General features: G+C 37.4%; 1 protein-coding gene across 1 annotated transcript in view; it reads right to left on the bottom strand.

Annotated features, from left to right (window-relative positions):
• The window catches only part of LOC306869383 (D-glucuronyl C5-epimerase B), a 54,619-nt gene that overhangs the window by 23,055 nt on the left and 10,930 nt on the right, over positions 1-20,634 (bottom strand). The window contains exon 2 of the mRNA XM_079416145.1: positions 392-543. The gene's annotated coding sequence lies outside the window, so the exon portion shown is untranslated. The remainder of the gene's footprint in view (positions 1-391; positions 544-20,634) is intronic.

The following is a 20,634-nucleotide window of genomic DNA, read 5'->3' as shown; positions in this document are numbered from 1 at the left end:
ATCCTGTCTCAGAGTTTCCACAAATATATTAAGAAGTACAATTAGAAGAAATGTTTACGATCACCAAATCAACAAAGTAGAATGATTTCTGAAGGATCATGTGACACTGAAGCCAGGAGTAATGGCTCCAGTAATGGCTTGAATTCAGCTTTGTCATGACAGGAATAAATTACATTTTAAAAACATATTACAATAAAAAAAAGAAAAAAAAAGATTATTTTAAACTATAATGATATTTCACAATATTACTCTTTTTACTGTATTTTTCATCAAATAAATGTAGCATTGGTAGACAAAAACATTTGTACAATAAGAACTTCAACTATTCTTTTTTGAAGCAGTGAAATGTTAAATATCCAAGTTCGTTGGATCCACATTTGCTGCTTTCTACCTTCAGGGTGGTAAATCACAGCATTGGTTCTTGTTTCTTACGCAGCTCCAATCACCAGTGAACGTCTGACTGTGCCGTCATTGCGCTTTATGCCACAGTTTCGATCCTCTACTCCAGTTCATTTAGAGATCTGCTTCACATAATAGTCATACCTGAAACAGAGGAAACAGAAACAGTAATAAGGTACTGCTCTAGCTGAGCTGTGTGGACAGAAAGAAAAAAAAAAAAAAAAAAAAAATCACTATTTTTAAAGAGCTATTTTTCCTTCTATTCAAGAAACTCATAACCTAATCCATGAAGAAGCTCACTACAAATATTTTCTGCAACCTGAGGACTAAGTCATCACTGTGTCTGAGGTGATGGCCAAATTTCAGATATCATCTATTAACACCAGCTAAGCCTATTTACTGGTTGCCTGTTTGCGTCGTTGATTCCACAGGAGGACAAGTTATTCAAACCGCAGATTAAATGTACTATCAAATATCATCTGATGGTGTTGGCGGTTGTTTGAGTTGACTGCTTGGTCGAACGAATGGCAAAGGCAGCATTGTTGTAGGATGTTAAGATGAGATCAACTCCAAGCTAATTAGGCAGTTATCCATAAATGAAATCTGTTGTGAGTGCAAATGAAACTGGCACAACACATTTGGCCTAGGCGTTAAGTACACTTTCACGTCAAGGAACACTGACTTACAGGCTTTAAATAGACCATAAATGATGGAGAAGAAACAAATACATATTAGTAATTGCATTCATGATGAATTTAGAGGCTTGTCGACAGCCCGGTCGTTAATGTAGTGACGATCTATCAGCCGCAGTGTGTGGAGAGTGACTGCAACTCTTCATCCCACAATTAATCTCTACCATAACAGTCTTCCAGCACCCGAGGAAAGGCTTGTTAAATTAAAAACTGCAGTAAATCACACCGTAAAGGGGGTATTGATCTTTTTTTTATAAAATGGGAATATTGACGAAGCACTTAAATCAGTTATTTGCTAGTTTATAACATTCTGTCGGTATACAAGCCTCATTGACAAGGCTCCCATTCGTCACAATGTAACAATGTTATGGCGTATAAAAATAATAGGTATACCAGGAATGTTTAGACAGGCATAGATAATTTATGATGATTCAGTCAAGAACAGCTTTAAAAGGCAATTAATCCTTTCTGTAAAATGTATTTAATGCTTTTCAGTGCACGTCTACTTAATAAAAACTCACGGAGGCTGATCTTCAGGATGCCTGTCTGAGAGTCACAGCAGCAAAATCTCAGTGTGTCAGTGCTAGTTAACACCTCATTTACGTGTGGCTGTCTGCGGGGCATTGTCGGCAGTTACTATTAAAAGCCTCGTCTTTTATGCCTTCTTCTCACCCAAATCACAGAAGCTCAAAGATTCTCCCAGCAATTTAGTAATTCCTACAGGTCATACTCTCCTCTCATGGACTAGAAAAAAAGGAAGGCTGCAGACAAAAGAAGCATGACATTAAAAAGTCTTTTCAAATCACACCAGCGGCCATCAAGTATCAATGAGAACTTGAGCAAAGCTCATCCTGCCGGTTCACTTTTTCTCAAGCTACTGATCGTTTCTTTTGAGTGCAATCTTTACAATGAATAAGTTCATAAAACCAGTCTGAAAAATTAGGCTAGTTCATGAATCGGGCATCAAATTCTTCTGTCGTGAATGTGCCAAAGAGAGGCTAGGGCAAATGTCACAGTTTTCAGTGAATAACAACTTATATTTTAGCTTGTTTCTCAGACAAAACCATCAAACGACTTTGTAAGATTTGGAAAAAAAAATGTATTCATATTATAAACACAGATCAAGGTACATACATAGAGCTCATCAAATATGGTAAACAGAAGTTCAAACATGCTTGTTTGATGCACGTGTCAAGCAAGCACGATGGAGCATCCATGTTTACCATATTTGATGAGCTCCATGTAAACATTCGTCAATGTTCATAAATTTATATACACATTTTCGGGTTGAACTATTACTTGCGCAACTCCCACACAGTCCACAGTATACACAAACGTGTTTATCATTTATGTTTCCCAAGATATGGAGGGGCAAAAAAACAGTCAAAGTGAATGATGTATTTAACTACAGGTTGTCCAATGTGCCCATGCGGTGCATCTAATGGTATCCATACACCAAATAAGGACGTACTTTAGCTAAAAGCCCCAGAGGGTTAGTTAATGTTCAGAGCACATGCCATATGCTTGAGAGAGAGAGAGAGAGAGAGAGAGAGAGAGAGAGAGAGAGAGAGAGAGATGCACTCCTCTTGTTAACGTGGCAGCTCCTTCAGGACACTTCTCACACTGGAATGTGCATATGAACTGAGGTCCTTCTAAACCCATCCTCCATCACACGTCTGCATGCACACACATACACACTCTCATGAATGGAGGCAATTAAAAAGCTAATCGAATTAGTCTGAAACAAATCTCTAAAGAAGAGAGTGGAGTTTCAAAGACTAAGGGGAGAGAAGGAGATTTTGAAGAAGAGTTGAGATGGTGGGGGCGGGGTGAAAAAAAGAATTTGAGGTTGAAGAGTTCATTCTCAACAATACACACAAAACAGTGAAGCTTTTTTAAATTTTACTTTTGTACAGACAGAATAAACTAACACCAAGATACTTCACTCTGCAATGTGTGGATAATTTCCCAAACATAACATTAAAAACTCAAATCAAAGGCTACAGAGAGGGAGAAATACATTGAAAATAAAAACAACGCCCACACACGTCTACTCTACAAAAGCAACTATGATGTTCTTGAGAACAAGGACATATCCAGGAGTCCTTGTCGAGTACACTTACAATGTGCAGAAGTGTGGAATCTATTAAGAGCGAGAGTAACGAGAGTCAGCACATGGCCACATTCGCAGGAAATCATCTCACACTTCATCTCCCCGACTCTGCATTCGAGAGTAATGGAGGTTTCAGCTTCATATGATAGAAAGAATGAAAGTGGGGAAGGTGGGAGAGCGGCAGCAAGAAGCCGACAGAGGAGCGGCAGATAAAATATGGCCAGTTATCAGATGTGCACTTGAAAGCACCACATTCTTAACTTACTGCGGGCTGGCAGATTCAGTGCCTGTGAGGATGGATTGGACAAGAACATCAGATTCGGAGGATTCTGGAAATGCTCAGGCTTGTGTGCAAATAGAAAAACAGAGCATGCTGTCGAAAACAGTTAGAACCTGAACCCTCTTTGAAGACTTGCTTTATTTCGTCTGGCCCCATGTATACGAAGGACAGCATTAAAAACACTGAGAGAGCCAAAACAACAGCAACAAAAGCAACATCAAGTGTCTCAAAAAGGAGAAAGACCTCTTTGTTTGACCCTGTGGACACATATCCAGGGCCCCAGCACTTTTTTGTGGCCCTATAAATGGCCCGTGTGATCCTGCAGCCCCTCCTCCAGTCAGACCCTTTGCAGTGGAAATGCAACCCTCACCGTCACAGTGGATTATGGGAGCAAAGAGAAGCTGGGAGTTTGAGTGTCGCAGTAGGGGAGATGTGTGGGGCCTGTCATAATCTCTCAGGGATATGCTGCTCATCTGTAAAATTCCTATAGCTCTTGAAGAGGCTTTACATACATTCTCCCGATATCTCTACACTGCCTCCTGGGATTCTCAGTCTCATCTCATAGTCTTACTCAGGGTCCAAAATTAACTTTTTGCCACACATGCTAAGGTGGGTAACTGGCTATGAAATGTTTCTTACTTTCTTACATGACACTGTATTGTGAATTGTTTTAATAAACAATATTGTTCAAACCTTCTGAGTCAGTAGGATTCTTTTGATTCAGCACGGACACATTAAATTGAATTTTAAGTATTCTATTCAAAGAATCCTTAAATGCATATCAAAAATATTACAACAGTTTTCAACATTGATGATAATAATAATAATAATAAGAAGAAGAAATGTTACTTGAGCAGTATATTAAAATGATTTCTGAAGGATCATGTGACACTGAGGACTGGAGTCATGACTGCTGAAAATTCAGCTTTACCATCAAAAGAACAAATTACACTTACATTACACAATAAATTACAGAATTGTATTCATTTAGAAAACCTAAAAAAATAAAACATTATTAAAAATTGCAAGAGTATTTAAAAAAAAAAAAAAAAAAAATTATATATATATATATATATATATATATATATATATATATATATATATATATATATATATATATATATATATATATATATATATATATATATATATATATATATATATATAGTGTATTTTTGATCAAATAAATGCAGCCTTGGTGAACATAAAAGGCTTCAAAAACATTTAAAAAAAAAAATATTACTGACCCCAAATTTTTTACCTGTACTGCATACAGCAAGATTGATTCAACTAAATGAAATCTACTTGCTAACATTATCAACCAAATCAGCATAATTTGCAACAATGGAGAATACATAATCACAGAAAAACGACATGTATAAGATCAATAAATGACATGTTACCTTTTCAATGGCAGTGCAGCACTGGCCTGAAAGAGCAAGTACTGTTCTGTTAACTGGCCTGAAATGCTGTAACACTGGCCTCAGTCTTTCACTCTTAAACCGTGTAATGTTGCAGTTTTTAATAGCATTACCAGACAACTCAATTAAGTCAATTCATACTCACATTTGGTGCTTGCCAAGTGTTAATTTTGGACCTTGGCCTTACTCACTCTCTTGCCATCTCTCCATATGTACAGAGACGGAAGATCCTCACTCTGAATCAAAGAACTGAGATCAGTGTTCGAATTGTGTCAAAGCTCTTGGGGGGGTATATAAATGCTTCCCTGCCGAGTGTCTCTACCTAAAGATATCTCATGATTGCCAGCAGCTCTTTCTCACAACCTCCCCCTCTCTCTCATTCATCAATTGCTCTCTTTCTGCAAGGCTTTAAGGTAGACGCTACAACTTAGTTTCTCATAATCTCAGAGCCCTGTGACAGTTAGGAATGGTAAATTAGGAAGCTTCAAGTGAGAAAAAGTGTGGCATAGAAAGCAATCAAAATTAACTTTCCCTTTCATTTCTTGACATCTTGCACTAACGTCACACAACCAAGTTCAGCTGAAGTACAAATCAATTCGAAGCAGAAGCTATATTACAAGAGACCTTTTCAGCAGCAGCACTGTGAACTGAAGACCCGAGGCATTCTCCTGAAAGCTTTTGCCATGCACACAAGTCCATCCAAATAACAGCCTTGAAGGAAGCTCTCTTGGAGTGCTCAAGTGCAGACATGGCTCTAAGGAAGCTTAAAGTATTCATACCAAGAACAAACGTCATTGACAGCTCTTTACAAAATCAACAATATTTTTTCTATAAGCTTGTTATGGGGGTTTCTTTAACTATGGGAACTACAAAAAAAAAAACTTTCTGAAAGCAAACTTTTCACACTTTCTCTAGTTTAAAATCAGCATGAAATTAAAATTGACCTCTTTTCTAAATGCATCTCATTGTGAACAATTAATCTGTGCATATTTCTGCTGAAAGACTTCTCTCTGCTGATATATGCTGAACTCCAGTCATTTAATCACTTTAAACCCATTCTTATAATCCTGCAAGCTCGTATTCAGCTAATCTGCCTCCACCCAAAAAACAACTGATGCATACACTGCAAAAATGGCTTATCTTCCTTAGTATTTTGTCTTGTTTCTAGTCAAAATATCTAAAAATTCTTAAATCAAGTACTTTTACTAGATAAGCAAAAATGACTTAAGATATTTAGTCTTGTTTCCAGGGGAAAAAAACTAAATTAAGTGCATTTTGTTTAAAATCTAAGTCAAATTATCTGCCAGTGGGGTAACTAAAATATTCTTAAACCAAGTCTTTTTTAATAATCTGTATCACTTAGATGTACATCACAATGAGGAAATAAAGATCTGCTGCAATTTCTGTTTCATCACAACTAATATGTCGACTGTCACGGTTCGATACGATTTCGGTACAACAGGGGGAAAAAAGAAATCTACTATGCTCAGTTTCTTTTCATTTATTTTGAAAAGACAGTAGTGTAAATTAAAAAAATTTCCACCTAGATGTGAAAATACTAAATATTATTAGGGCTGTCGTGATTCGTCGATTTTAGTCGACTAGTCGATTATTAAAAATCGTTGACTTCATTTTGCTCGCGTTGACTAACCGGCAAAATATCGGAAAGGGCGCATTTCACGGACGAGAATCCATAAAACACATTATTAGACTATTTTCCAAGGCTGTATGATATATTCAATATTTTAAAAGCTATTGTTCACTTACATCTACAGTTGAAGTCAAAACTTTACATACACCTTTCAGAATCTGCAAAATGTTAATTATTTTATCAAAATAAGAGGGATCATACAAAATGCATGTTATTGTTTATTTAGAACTGACCTGAATAAGATTTCACATAAAAGATGTTAACATGAACCCTTTCCAACAATGACTGTATGATTCTGAGATCCATCTTTTCACACTGAGGACGACTGAGGCACTCATTTGCAACTATTACATAAGTGTCAAACGCTCACTGATGCTCCAGAAGGAAAAACCATGCACAGCGATATGGCCTAAGAAAAAAAAATCCGATTTACGATTTAAATTGACCCCCCCCCTACTTAAAATCAATCTGCGATGACAAAGAAATTGTTCAAAACAAGTTTTAACTTAACTTTGTTTTGATTTTCCCTTCTGGGATTTAATCTGGATTTCCCCCTTGGGGTTAAAGTGCAATCAGATACAACAAGCCAAAAAGACAAGATGGCAGGCCCTGCCATAGTAAAAAGTGAATATGTAACTTAACATAACGTAACATAACATAAAATTATGTGACCCTTTTTGCCAAGCTTTCTTTAAACACAAAAAGGTTTTAACATCTTGCTATTCAGTAGATAGGAGGTAGTTCTGATAAAGTGTAAACAAAACATTCAACAGCATTAAATATCAGTGACTGTTTTGGCGGGACGATGACAAATGGTTTGCAGATCCTCAGGACCACTGACAAACTTATCTTGTAAAATGTGTGGTAAGTACTGCCGCTCCATAGCATAAACAGTACATGCGATTGCGAATCTTGAAAGTGAAACTAAAAAAACAATTGTGCATTCAAAAGCAGTTTCAATGCCAGACATAATCCCTGATGCCCGCAATTTTATATACAAAGAGGACTCTGCGCTTACTTTTCTTTTTAGGAGCGTGTCAAATCAATAATCAAATTCTGATCAAAAATTAACCTTCCCATTACGAGGTGATATTTGACTCCTTAAAATGATTTACAGGGAATTTAGTTTTTACCTTTGTAATGGCATTTTTCTAACTTTATTAAAAGTATGTTATCTTTTATGTCAAATAAAAAAAATATATTAAGCTTTTTATCATTTCTAATTAAAACAACAGAATAAAAACAAGTAGAATAAGATACCAATCAAATGAAATCAGTATTTAGCGCAAGGTCTCTAACATCCACCAGCTCCGTGATGTCGTCATGGAGGACTGGAAGAGGACTCCAGTGGCAACCTGTGAAGCTCTGGTGAACTCCATGCCCAAGAGGGTTAAGGCAGTGCTGGAAAATAATGGTGGCCACACAAAATATTGACACTTTGGGCCCAATTTGGACATTTTTGGACTCACTTTTGTGGCCAGCGGTTTAGACATTAATGGCTGTGTGTTAACTTATTTTGACGGGACAGCAAATTTACACTGTTATACAAGCTGTACACTCACTACTTCACATTGTAGCAAAGTGTCATTTCTTCAGTGTTGTCACATGAAAAGATACATACATATACACATACACACATATACACATACATGCATTGTTTTTTTTTTTTCTTTAACTCTTTTAGCATAATTTAACAAAATTGCAGTTTGGAAATGACAATAAAATATTGAAAATGTGGGTCTAAGACAAGATAAAAGATAGAGGTACCAAAAACAATACATAAAGGGCAACAGAAGTAGCAAGAATGAATAAATGCATGGTTAAAAAAAAAAAAGTTTGAATGTTTATTTCTGACACATACATCTGCTAAACAACCTGCACAGCAAATTCAAGCTCTGGACTGTAAGGACAATCCAGGAGAGATTGTTAGAGTTACCAAAGCACCCAAGCCCTGCAAATAAAAAAAGAAAGAAGTTCCTTTTTAAGTCCAGGCTAGATGCGCTGCATTTCTCCTGATACATAAACAGCCTTGAATCTTACACATTAAACAGCTGCAATGAGGCTAAGATTTCAAAGTCTGCCTCAGGAGAATGCCTCAGCCTCCAAACTCAAGATGTGGAATCGCATGAACAAAACAGACGTTTGGTCAGACGGTCGTGGGCTCGTGCCTGACTACAGGGGTATGTGTGTGATTATTCGCTGATGACGAGTTATTCACTGATGCTTCAGTGACGGCACCGAGCAGGCCCACTCGCAACCCACCAGCCCAAGCCAAGTGTTACTCATGGCAGCCTTCTGCTGATTATAGAGATTCAATCCTGAAAACAAACAAAGGCACAGGTGCATCTTGCGACCTCTGCCCCTCATGTCAGTCCTGAGAGTGTCAGAGCGTCTTCCAGCTGTGGGCGAAGAGATAAGCGTCGCATTCTCTGCACCGTGTTTGCTTATGAAAGGAACTTGCATGGAATATTTATCAGCCGATGCTTGAAAAATCAAAAGCCTTTGAGAGAAGAGTGCTTCAAAAAGCCATATCACAGCATCTCCGCAAGGGTGATCCGAGGGCAAGGATAAAATGCAGTGCAGCAGGAAACAGCATCTGAGGAGCAGACAGATTATTCATCCATATATGAACTTTGCATAAGTGCAAGGCATTAATAACTAATCAAAGTCTTAGTGTTCATATCAGGATTTATAATTCATACTCCATGAGAAGAGACTGTCACAGTGCGGGTGGGGGTGGGGGGGGGGGGGGGGTTGGGTCAAAGACAGAGAGAGCGAGACTAGGGTATGGAAGAAGCTCTTTCATAGATATAGATGATGATGATCTTCGGCAAGCATCTGGAATCAAGTCTTCTCATCAGTCTCTCTTGAGGTCTCTTCAGTGCAGAAAATGGATGTTACCAAGCCTGGGGCTGACACCACACAAATCAAATGCTTGAAACAAAACCCCACAAGCACAGAAGAACCGTCTAAAATTCCTACTCTTGTCATGTTGAAAAAACGTCTCTACACAGAGGCTGCAAACGACAGCTGGAAGTGTTCTTGCATGTCTATACCGTTGCTGTGTTTCTTAATGCTGTTTCTATGCAAAAGGCAGCACACACAGAGCTGGTGAGAAAGAGGTGCAAGACAAAAAACAAACTACCAATTTTCTGGATACCAAAATGTAAAAAAGGGCCTTAGTTGGAAAATATCAAGCGTTTCATTATTGGTCGACAATATTTATAGACAATGTCAAGTATAAACTAAGGCTGTGTTGGGTTAGCGAGAAGTTTTATTTTCACTCGCTGAACACACTGACTAAGCGCTTAAGATTTTCACTCTCGGTCAAGCGATCTGTGCTGTAGGCCCATTTTAACTTTGCATTTCAACTCATCTCAACTGATGTGCAGCACACCTGTGTTTGACATACCGTAAACTCTAGTGTAAAGGCGCATATCTCGTCGTTGTTTTGTATCACAAACACGCAAAGAGACAGAGAGCGAGAGAGTCTTACTGTACATAGCATGCGGCATTGACACACTACATGTAAACGATATTCTTTGTTGTTGTTTTTCCTGTCAAATTAACGGAGTTCCTTTGGAATTCTTCAGCTTTTAAGAACTGCTGGTTTCTCCGGTAGGCGGAACTAATACACAATCGGCAATCTCATTGGCTGGCGCTCACCTATTATCGTCCCTGTTTTGATTTCAGCAAATCAGTTTGAGCGAACGCACACAACCTGATTAATATTCAACATCCCAGCAGCTCGTTAATCCTTAGTCCATTTTACAATCCTCTTATTTGTAGAATTTGTAGTATCATTACTATTATTATTATCTTATTAGGGATGTAACGGTTATCCCAATTATAGTGACTAAAATTATCACGGTTATCAGTTTTATCACGGTATTGTTAAATGTGCTGGAGACGTTCAAAAAGTACAGACACATAAATCACTTCCAAGTTTTATATTTAAAAATCGACAAACAACAAATAAAATGATTTTTGTTTGCATAAATCACTAAAACAATAACGTTACCAATGATGTTCGAATTTTAAATGACAATTTGACTGAAAACTATTTAATAGCATGTTCAATTATCTAATGTAAATGTTCAAATAAAGCTTTGAAAAAGTTTCATTAAAAGGTAAACCTCACATTTCAGCCTTTAATGAAAAGGGATAAGTCAAAATGATAATTGATTAATAAATGACTATATGTATTTTATCTGCTCCATAAATAATTCTAGATAACTTATCTGAATTGTTTAAATGTGCAGAATCCACATAAGCTTGTTTTTAAATCAACTGGTCAAAATTTACAGCAGGGCATGCAAATTTGGTCCGTTTTTGGCCAGACAGAAACTGCACACAGACTGAATGTGAATGTAAGTCTCTGTAAATCCACTCTCTGAGAGGTGGCGCTTATTATAAAAGCTGAATTACAGCTGTTTCCCGTAAACTTCGTGGACAAGGCAGTATTGCGATTAAGAACACTTCCTTTAGGTATTACATGGAGCTAAGATGAAAACAAAATGCCATCAAATCGTTTCTGAAGAACCTTCAGAGGTACATATAATTAATTAATTCATATATCAATTTGTATAATTCTTTCAGGACTCTTTTAAAACCTCCCAGCTTTTCTGCCCTAGTTTCACTCAAAACGAAACTACTCTGCACGCTGTGCGCATGTGAGACTGGTACTTAAAACTGTGCTTTATGCTGGACAGTATTTATTTATCATGAGTTGTTCAAATCGCGGTAATTGAATACGGTTTTAACGATCATTAAAATATGAAATGGTAATACTAACTGTGGGGAATTTTATTACGATTTAGACCGGTAATCATTACATCCCTATATCTTATCAGGCTATTATTGTTAGTTTTTTCCCATTTGTTTTTTTTTTTTTTACAGAAACACTGAATGACCAAAAAAGCACCTGCATTCATTCCATAGACAGTGAAAAAAGATGGACGACGCACCTCCACTCACTTCCATTGAAGTAAAGTGAAGCCGTCATCGTCCTAATAGGGCGCGGCCATATTGCACTTATTTGGGACCAGAGTCTGCGCAGTAGTGAACTTGGGACCTGAGTTTGTGCAGTAGCGAGCAAAGTGGAGCCACATCTCGCCAAGCACACGCCTCTGAATCTTTTTTAAATTACCCCAACAGCTCCAATTTTTGTCTGCAGATTGCCGTATAAGAGGCTTGTGTTGAAATAAGGTAAATACAACTCCAATCTCTTCCTGAAAATCCTGAAAAAGTCAGTTTGCGCCTCAGAAGTTGTCAGTCTGAGCTGTCAATCATGACGTCACACTCCCGTTTTTATAGCATCACATAACTGACCAAACTTATTTAAAAAAACAAACACTTGAACTTATATCAGAGCGATAAAATCTACATCCAATAACAAAAACGATGTCTGAAAACAAAATATTTGAAGAAAAATTACTAGCCAATGGCGATTCAATTGCAAAGGTGTCCGTAGAGGGTTGAATAAATAAATAAACTTGGCCTATGAATAAATATTTATTTTTATTTGAAAAATAGGTAGGCCATCTAGACAATGGAGGGTCCTATGATAATGAGCCTAAATTAATCGGCCTTATAATCAGCATATTTTACCAATTGGACCAACACTGATTAAAAAGTGTTTAATGGTCAGTACTGATTGTAAATTCCTACAGAACACATTTTAAGACTAAACAAAAGGCAAAAAAAAAGGTGGAAAGTGGAGTCTTATGGCTACTTTTAATATAACTGCACATTAATATGAGGTACTGCAAAAACACACATTCAGAGGCAAAAAAAACTAAATGTCGAGTATAATATTTTATAATAGGTTCGCTGTGGTTTTATTAAAATGTTCTCCTTCCTTATATAGATATATCAATCATCTTAAATCATTACCAGAGGTGAGATGAATGCGTCACTAAAATCATCCCTAAATCTCATCTAATCTGCAATGCCATTAGAAAGAGGAAAATAAAATGACAGCTCAGAGTTTCTTAACAGATGCCGAATCAGGAAAGAGTTCAGACGTTCAGAGGGCCGCCACTGCTTGATTAGCCAAGCTTATCTAACAGTGACGAAAAGAAAAACTACTGAACAAAGTCTTTTGTGATGGATAAGATGGAGCGCGTGACAGAGGGTGACATTCAGGAAATAACTTTAATCCCAAAGCAGGGACTTACAACACTTTTCAGAGCTTCTTCCAGTGTTTTCAGAGCTTGCTCAAACAGCCATTATGACAAGTCAGAACTACTCTGCGACATTAATTAGAGACGACAAACCAGCAAACAAAACAGAGTTAAACAGTGCTGACACATTAGAGAGCGAGGCTATATAAAGCCTTTGGTATGCGTTCAGAACGCAGCATATGGCAAATTCTCACAGGCCAAACATGAGTGACTGTTACAGAAAAAAAAAAAAAAAAATGCATGACGCTAAATCTGCACCATACTATCATCTTCTCAAACTTTCTCAAAACTGTTTTAAATAAATAAATAAAAACACTAACCACATACATTATTAAAACTGTTAAAATTATTTCATAAAAATATAAAATATACAATAATAACTAGGGCTCGGTATCGTTCAAAAATGTTTTATATTTTTACAGGAAATAGAAATGATTAGTTCGCCTCTCAAGTCCGGGTTCGGGTCCGAGTCATTCGTTCTTTTGTCACTTGACATGAACACAGTATTGGATACAGAAATTATTTAATAATACCCAACCTTCCTTACAAACACTTTTACAGTTGTATGTGATTCTTACAATTTATACATTTGTGAATAATTGTCATGATGGTTAACACTGAATGTTGTAACTTCATCCTTATGTGGAAAGATCACTTTGCACTGACAAAGCAAAGATTCCTACATATAATAACAGCATACAGTTAATAATATGTAATGTTTATGTTGTAATAATGAGCCGGGAACCAAGCACGTGACAAAAGAACGAATGACTCGAACCCGAGACTCGAGAGATGAACTAATCAATTCTGTTTCCGGTACAGACTGCATAGCTTCAATTTATGGGGATGTGACGTGACAAAAGAACGAACGAGATTGGGAGGTGAGGGAAACATACTGCATAACCTGAAATAACGAATTGATCTCTGTTTCTCATAATTTGGCCTTGGTTGCATTAGTTTTATTGCATTAACAGCCTTATTCGTAACGTTGCATATGTGTTGTGGAATTTGGCTATTAACAATTATTTTTTGCTGAAATGAACGAAATGACTTGAAAAAAAGTTTCATTCATTTTAATGAACGAGATTCAAAGATCCGAGTCAGTAGAATGATCCGAACTTCCCATCACTAATATGATCAGCTCCCACACTACTCTCCATTGGAAATGAATGATTTCCGGTCTGTCGCTTTGTCGTTTGTCGGAGATAATGGAAAGCCGGGAAACGCAGTGGAAATGCCAGTATGATGAGGGTCGTTTTCATTTTAAAATAAAAACGTTTTAAATTTTTTAAAATCATTTTAAAAATAGCCTTACATCTAAGGAGGCGTAACCGGTGTAAAGTAGGTGTGTTCAACTATTACAGTCCCACGAGAGCTATAGAGAGCAGACTACTCAGTACGCTTTCAAATCGCTCTCGCGGATGTCAAACACTGATCGATCTGTACCGCGTCACTTCTAGTCGAACACACCTAGAGCAGCAGGCTTATTGGCTCACTGACGCTGATGAGATTAACCCCTTAGATATCGAAATTTGGTACCGAACGACAAGCCATTTTTCGATACTCTATGGCATCGAGGCAATTCGGTCGGTGCCTAAAAAGTATCGAACTCGATACCCAGCCTTGATAATAACAATCTATTTTACACTCACAAATGTAACTCCATGACAGCTATAAACCGCTGTTTGCAAGGCTATCACAACTCATTCTCACAAAAAACTGTCAGTCAACAAGATAATGTTGTTGTTTTTTTTACATCACTCTAGAAATCCTAATGTTTCAGTAATCAAGGTATCAATCAATCAATCTCTATCACGGTTATACGCTCACATGATGCAGCTACATGGTCACAGAAACTTGTTTACATGTTTTTAAGCATTGCGGTTTACAAAACAAGTGACTTTAAGCCACTGAAATGCAATAAGCAGCGAAAGAAAACTCATTTCGCTATATGCGCGTGCGGTCTGAGAAACTTTTCTGAGTGTTGTTAGAGGCGCACACACGTGAAGGCAGGGCTCAGAGCGTGGAAGTAATGAATGAATAAAATTATTTTTGAGCCTTATTATAGGCCTTGAATGATTAAACAATTGTATATCAAAATGCAGATTTTTGCAAGTATTCTCGTAAATGCCGCAATTTAGGTCACAAGTCCCGTTTACACCAAGAACGATAACTATAAAGATAACAATTAAGATAATGATATTAGCGGCCACACCAGTGAACGATATCGTCTGTTTGTTCCCAGCGAATGCGCGTCTGCCGCTTTAATTCTTGAGCTTGTTACAGCAGGATTGATTCTGATTGGGTGTCAGTGTTTTTATCGTTCATCAGCTGGAAAAAAATCTTTCTGAAAGTGATTCCAATGATATTGTTTGTCTTTGCCTTTATCATTATAGCTGTGGTACAGACTCAGCTATTCTTTAATATTGAGAACAATTTTTAGAACTATATCTTTATAGTTATCGTCCTTGGTGTGAACAGGCCTTTACGTGAAAGCAAGCAGCTGAGAAAGAAAACACATGTGTAACAAAATACTGGACCCGGGCAGCTCTTAAAGTGACAGCAGTCTAATATTCCTGTCGTTTATGTTAATCAAACAACAAAAGAGAAAAAAAATCTATCACTGCTAGAAGAAATTAGAAGAAATACCTATTTAATTTTTTACATTTGATTATTTTATACAATGTATGTAGCATTTCTTATTTATTTGTTGTCCTATCGCTTGTAATTAGTTTCTTATTCTTATTTAATCAATGTTTACTTGTCTTCAGTGAGCTTGAGTTTTGTTCGATTTTTTTAATATATGATAGTATTTGTTTTTTGTGATATCGACACTGGTGACAAAAATTATGAAATTTCTATGTTTGTGATATATTGTTATCATGAAATAAAATTACTCATATCGTGATATAAGATTCTGGTCATATCGCCCACCCCAAAATCAAAGCATAAAAGCACAGTAAATTAACAACAATTTACTGGAATGAAAGTACTGTGAGCTGAGTTTCAGCTCCATCAACTAGTCTAAAATTATCACTGGGCATCATTAAAGTTAATATTAGTCTTGATATTAACAAGAGATGGCGCAAAACATTCATGAATATTCATAAAGCAGAATGCAGTTCCTTCTTCTGTTTGTCTCTAGAGCAGCGATGAGCTAAACAACAATGAAAGGTAATCTGAGGAAGCCGTTTGACTCTTCTCCACCACGCTTGTCTTCTAAACCTAAATATAAACCCCACCACCCACCCACCTACCTACCCCCACTCCTGAGCTCCCTACCTGGCATCATGGCAGTCAACAGGGAGAAAAATCCTCTTACTGAGCTTGTGAACAACTCTGTTCCCCAGTGAGATAGCCTCACACTGGGCTCCCCACCCCCCACCCTCCAAACAGGCTGGAATATTCCACACAGGCCTGACAACTAAATGGGTGCAATGGGTTTCCGAGCACGTGTGTATGCCTGCAGTACAGCACCATGAGAAGCAAAGTGCAGAATTTTAGTGCATGACTCAAATGCCATGCTAAAGTGGGTCAGTTTAAAGTGAAAATGTGCTTCAGTCCCTCTGAACCTGGAATGAACATGCATGGTGGAAAAAAAGCTTAACTTCAAATCAGAAAGACAGTGGCAATATAACACTCTATTAAAACAAAGGGGATACAAAATTATCCAAAAACTGACAAATCTCAAATTAGAAAGACAGTGGCAATATAACACTCTATTAAAACAAAGGGGATACAAAATTATCCAAAAACTGACAAATCTCAAATTAGAAAGACAGTGGCAATATAACACTCTATTAAAACAAAGGGGATACAAAATTATCCAAAAACTGACAAATCTCAGCTGGATTTTAAGGGTACTTAACGGGAGAGCACAAACACAACAGAGCAAAGTAAACATCCACCAATATGAGTCATATCATCCTGCATCCACAGAGAGCTTTTCCAGATTTCAGAGCGTTCTTTGATGTACACTGCTGGAACTGAATCTAACTCCCTGCCTTCTGTGGAAATGACGTTTCAGTCAGAGGGCTTTCAGGGCACTCACCACATTAACAGATATCCAAGCTGTTGGTCCTCTTCAAAGTGATCGCAAAAACGTATTTGCAAGGTTTATGCTTTCCATACCCGTGTATATGAGTGTTTCTGTGTAAAATATCTGAAGACAGGACGCACAGCAGGGTTCATTTCAAGGCTGTCTGCTTGGAAAACACTTCCTGGTGAAAATCCTCAGTTTTCTCAACAACGTTGTTTCTTGCCAAAGAAAGAGACAACAGGCTTATTTTTGAAAGCAATCTTCAAATAGAGATGATACTGTTTCCGTTCATTATCGCAGCTGGTGTCTTTTCTCTCTGGTTCTCTATTTTTTTAAGAAGAGGTCATATAGGATGTTTTCACAAAAAGTTTTAAAAGAACCATAAACTCAGTTCAGTTCCTTGAAATGAACAGAATGAAAAATAATTTACGGTAGTTCTTATTACACTCACACTGTTCCTTACCTTGAGAGTGGGCTCAAATCTGTTTTTGATCCACTTTAACACTGACAGAGACTCAGTTAATTCTCCTCTCATCTTTTTTGTGAATTACAATGTTTTTTCCTATTATTATTTACTGTCAAAAAAAAAAAAGTTTTAAACAAAAATGTAAATTATCTGCATTAATGCAAATAATTTAGCATCCTAAATAATGATCACCTCTGTGTTCAGCAAAACACCCTTTATTAATCTTGGTGTCACCAAAATATCTTTATTAGATACTGTTTTGTTTTCTAAAAGAGAAAATTAAAGCATAAAAAGAAGCACTACTTCTTCTACTACTATACACTACTTCCTATCACACACAGACCACACAAACTCAAGCTCCTTTCACCTTTAATAAAAACAGCCACACTACAACTCAAGAATGCTTTCTTTTGATTAGGCAGGCTCCTTATGAGAGGGATCCATTTAAGCATAGCTTCAAATGCTGGCTAAATGTGCTTTTCAAGAACTCTCCTATAGGTTTCACTAAAGAAGGCCTGATAAATAGTAGTTCTCTTGACCTCAAAGCAGTCCATCAGCCAAAGGAGCCAAAGCAGCACAAAGGACGCTTAAAAAAGAGCTATTATGCATGCAGAGAGATGGGCAAATAAGTGCAGACGACTGAGCTGCGCACTTAGAAGGGATTTTTCATACAGCCCTTCTGAAGCACTGAATAACAAAATAAATAAATAAAGCTTTACTTCCCCCAGTGGAAAAAGTGTGTGTTTAACTGCCAAACTTTATAAATAGAAGTTAAGAAACGAGGATGCCTGAATTCACATGAAAGCATTATCATAAGACTTCAGTCATATCATAAGTCTTATTGCTGACACTAAGGGACTATTCATTTTAAATGATGAATAGATATTTGTGATCCAATATCTTTACTTAGCTAAATCTGATACTATGGCTATTTAATGGACTAATATTAGGACAATGTTTTCAGTTGTAGACCTTAAAATATTTCAGTGCCCATTTTTTAAGATACCAATTTATAGAATTGCTTGACTGGTCGTATATGGTTCAATAGTCTGCCTGATTAAAAAAAAAAAAGAATATGTACAATGTCAAGCGTTAATAGAGATTATAAAATAAACAATACAATGAATGGTTCAATGAGAAAGTCAATTGTGAATTCTGAATGATTTGTGAATGAGTCTGACTTATGAGGCTAACTTACTTGTAAGTTTGAGAATCTTTTTACTGACTGATTAAATTAATTGGTTCAAGAGGCAATTGTGAGGTCTAAACAGTAGGTGAAGCTATGCCATTTACTTCCTGCATTATTTCAATAACACAAAGACTTCAAAGCTCTCCTCCAGTACTCTTTAATTGCTGAAGTCTGTTAATTATATGGCTAGAACTATAAAGACAAATAAGTATCAACCAGAGGACAGGTTCCCAGTCAGGGCGTTTTTCTCTTTAGATGATATAGGCAGGAAGGGAGTTTTTCTTCCTGCAGTCACTGGGGGTTTAAAGCATTGATCTTTCTAAAGCTGCTTTCAGAAAACATGCATTGAGAAGAGTGCAATAACAACATTGAACTGACAATGCCCGACAGCAGTGTATGGCCAGAACTGTCCTTTTCAAAAATACAGCATTTTCAGTCAAAACAGGCCAACAGCAAATCCAGCACATCCAAATTGCATTACAGATTTGCAAAACTTTCTTTGTATTAGCTGAAATCAAAGGGTTCATGCTTGTCATGAGACGCCGAAGCTCACATGTGACACAATCCTTTGATGGATTTTAAGAAGCTTTAAGATAATCAGCAGCACAATATTTGCTGAAGATCAAGGCAAAGCTCTACAGTTGCAACTTGTCTTTCACAGAAGGTCACATTCTTATTCTCTTCACACCTGCAAACTATCGAGAGGCGACATGGCGTGAAAGTAGATCCTTGTAGGAGGTCCGAGGGCAACATGTCTCGGCTGAAAATTGGAAAACTAGAGGAAAAGGTACAATGCTTTCCTTAAAAAAAAAAACTCTTAGGCTTTTCAGGAATCCTTTAAGTGATATATTTTGGTTTCAAAACAGTAGATTTCATCGTCAAAAAGTCAGAGGCCGCACAGGTGTGTGACAGTAACTCATAGATCAACTCAACCGTCAACGATGCCTCCACTAGATTGACCAGGCATGTGCTACTGAAAACTCACTGGAGCACTAAAGAGACTGGAATAATCAAGAGCTTGGGAAGGGTCCAGGCCCTTGCATCTGATCTCAGCTGGGTGGCGGAGCAGAGCAGGTGGGGTGTGACATGTCCAACAGTCATGTCAATAGCTTGACAGCTTATTGGACAGCAGGAAACATAGCAGGCCAACAAGAACTCCTCCATCAGAACCCAGTGTGTGCAGTCTGATCACTACCATAACTCTGAGAACGTCACAAAGCTGGCACGCACATATAAAGTCTGGCTGGTGGCTTCGTCAAATAATAATTGCTAGACTGGACCCCCTGACACCCCCTCCCTTTGCTTTGTTCGTTCAGCAGCTAAAACAATAGATAAGAGAAAGAATAACAGCATCTCTATTGTTTTCAAAATACAGTTTTTCTTGATACCCGGGTAGACAGGGCCCAAGGTCTTTGTTACAGGGCTGGTGGGATTTGGACTATTGAGGTTAGGATAGTCGGGCATTACTGAAATATGAATGGGTGCGTTTGTGAACCAAACTGGGTTGGAGGCACCCTGAGTGACACAGCAAGGGGCTCAACTGCCAGGATAAACAAACCCCCATATGATCCTAAAGGACCATGACACTTACTTATGCTCTGTAGCACAACAGACAAGATGTCTACAGTCCCTCTGTGAGTTCAGCTCACAACACACAAACCTGTTATTTATCTAGGTTACAAAGTAGAAAGCAAAAGAAAAACTTGCAGAACATGTTTATTTTAAATTAAATACAAAGAAAAAACACTTGAGCAGCAATTTAGTCAGGAATCTAACAACCAATTTGTGGTCTACAGAAGGCAGCATTTCAAAGAGAAGCAAAAACCAGACCTGAAAGGCAAAAAAAAAGAGAAAAAAAGACAGTGCTGCACTAAAACGGCTTCATTAAAGGCCTCTGACATCAGAGCTTAAAAGACTTTTAAGAGCAGACCTTACACTGTGAGATAAGCATCATTTACCAAACAGACAGATATTATCCAGCAGTGGCTGCTAGCTATGCACAATGACTGGAGAGAAAAAAGGCTGATAGACAGCCCAAGATGCAGCAAACACAAAAAAGAAATAGAGACATGCCAGTGCATATTTGAAATGGGATATGAAACCGAAGACAAGTGAGGATGAAGAATATTGTCATTGCTGACTAGAGTATGAGAAGGAATTAAATCCATTTCCTCCAGTGAGGAGTTATAATTGTGCAAC

The sequence above is a fragment of the Barbus barbus genome, assembly GCF_936440315.1.
Source record: "Barbus barbus genome assembly, chromosome: 1".
NCBI classification, from domain to species: domain Eukaryota; kingdom Metazoa; phylum Chordata; class Actinopteri; order Cypriniformes; family Cyprinidae; genus Barbus; species Barbus barbus.
Note: the sequence above shows the minus strand (reverse complement) of the source record. Positions and strands in the feature narration are given on the sequence as shown.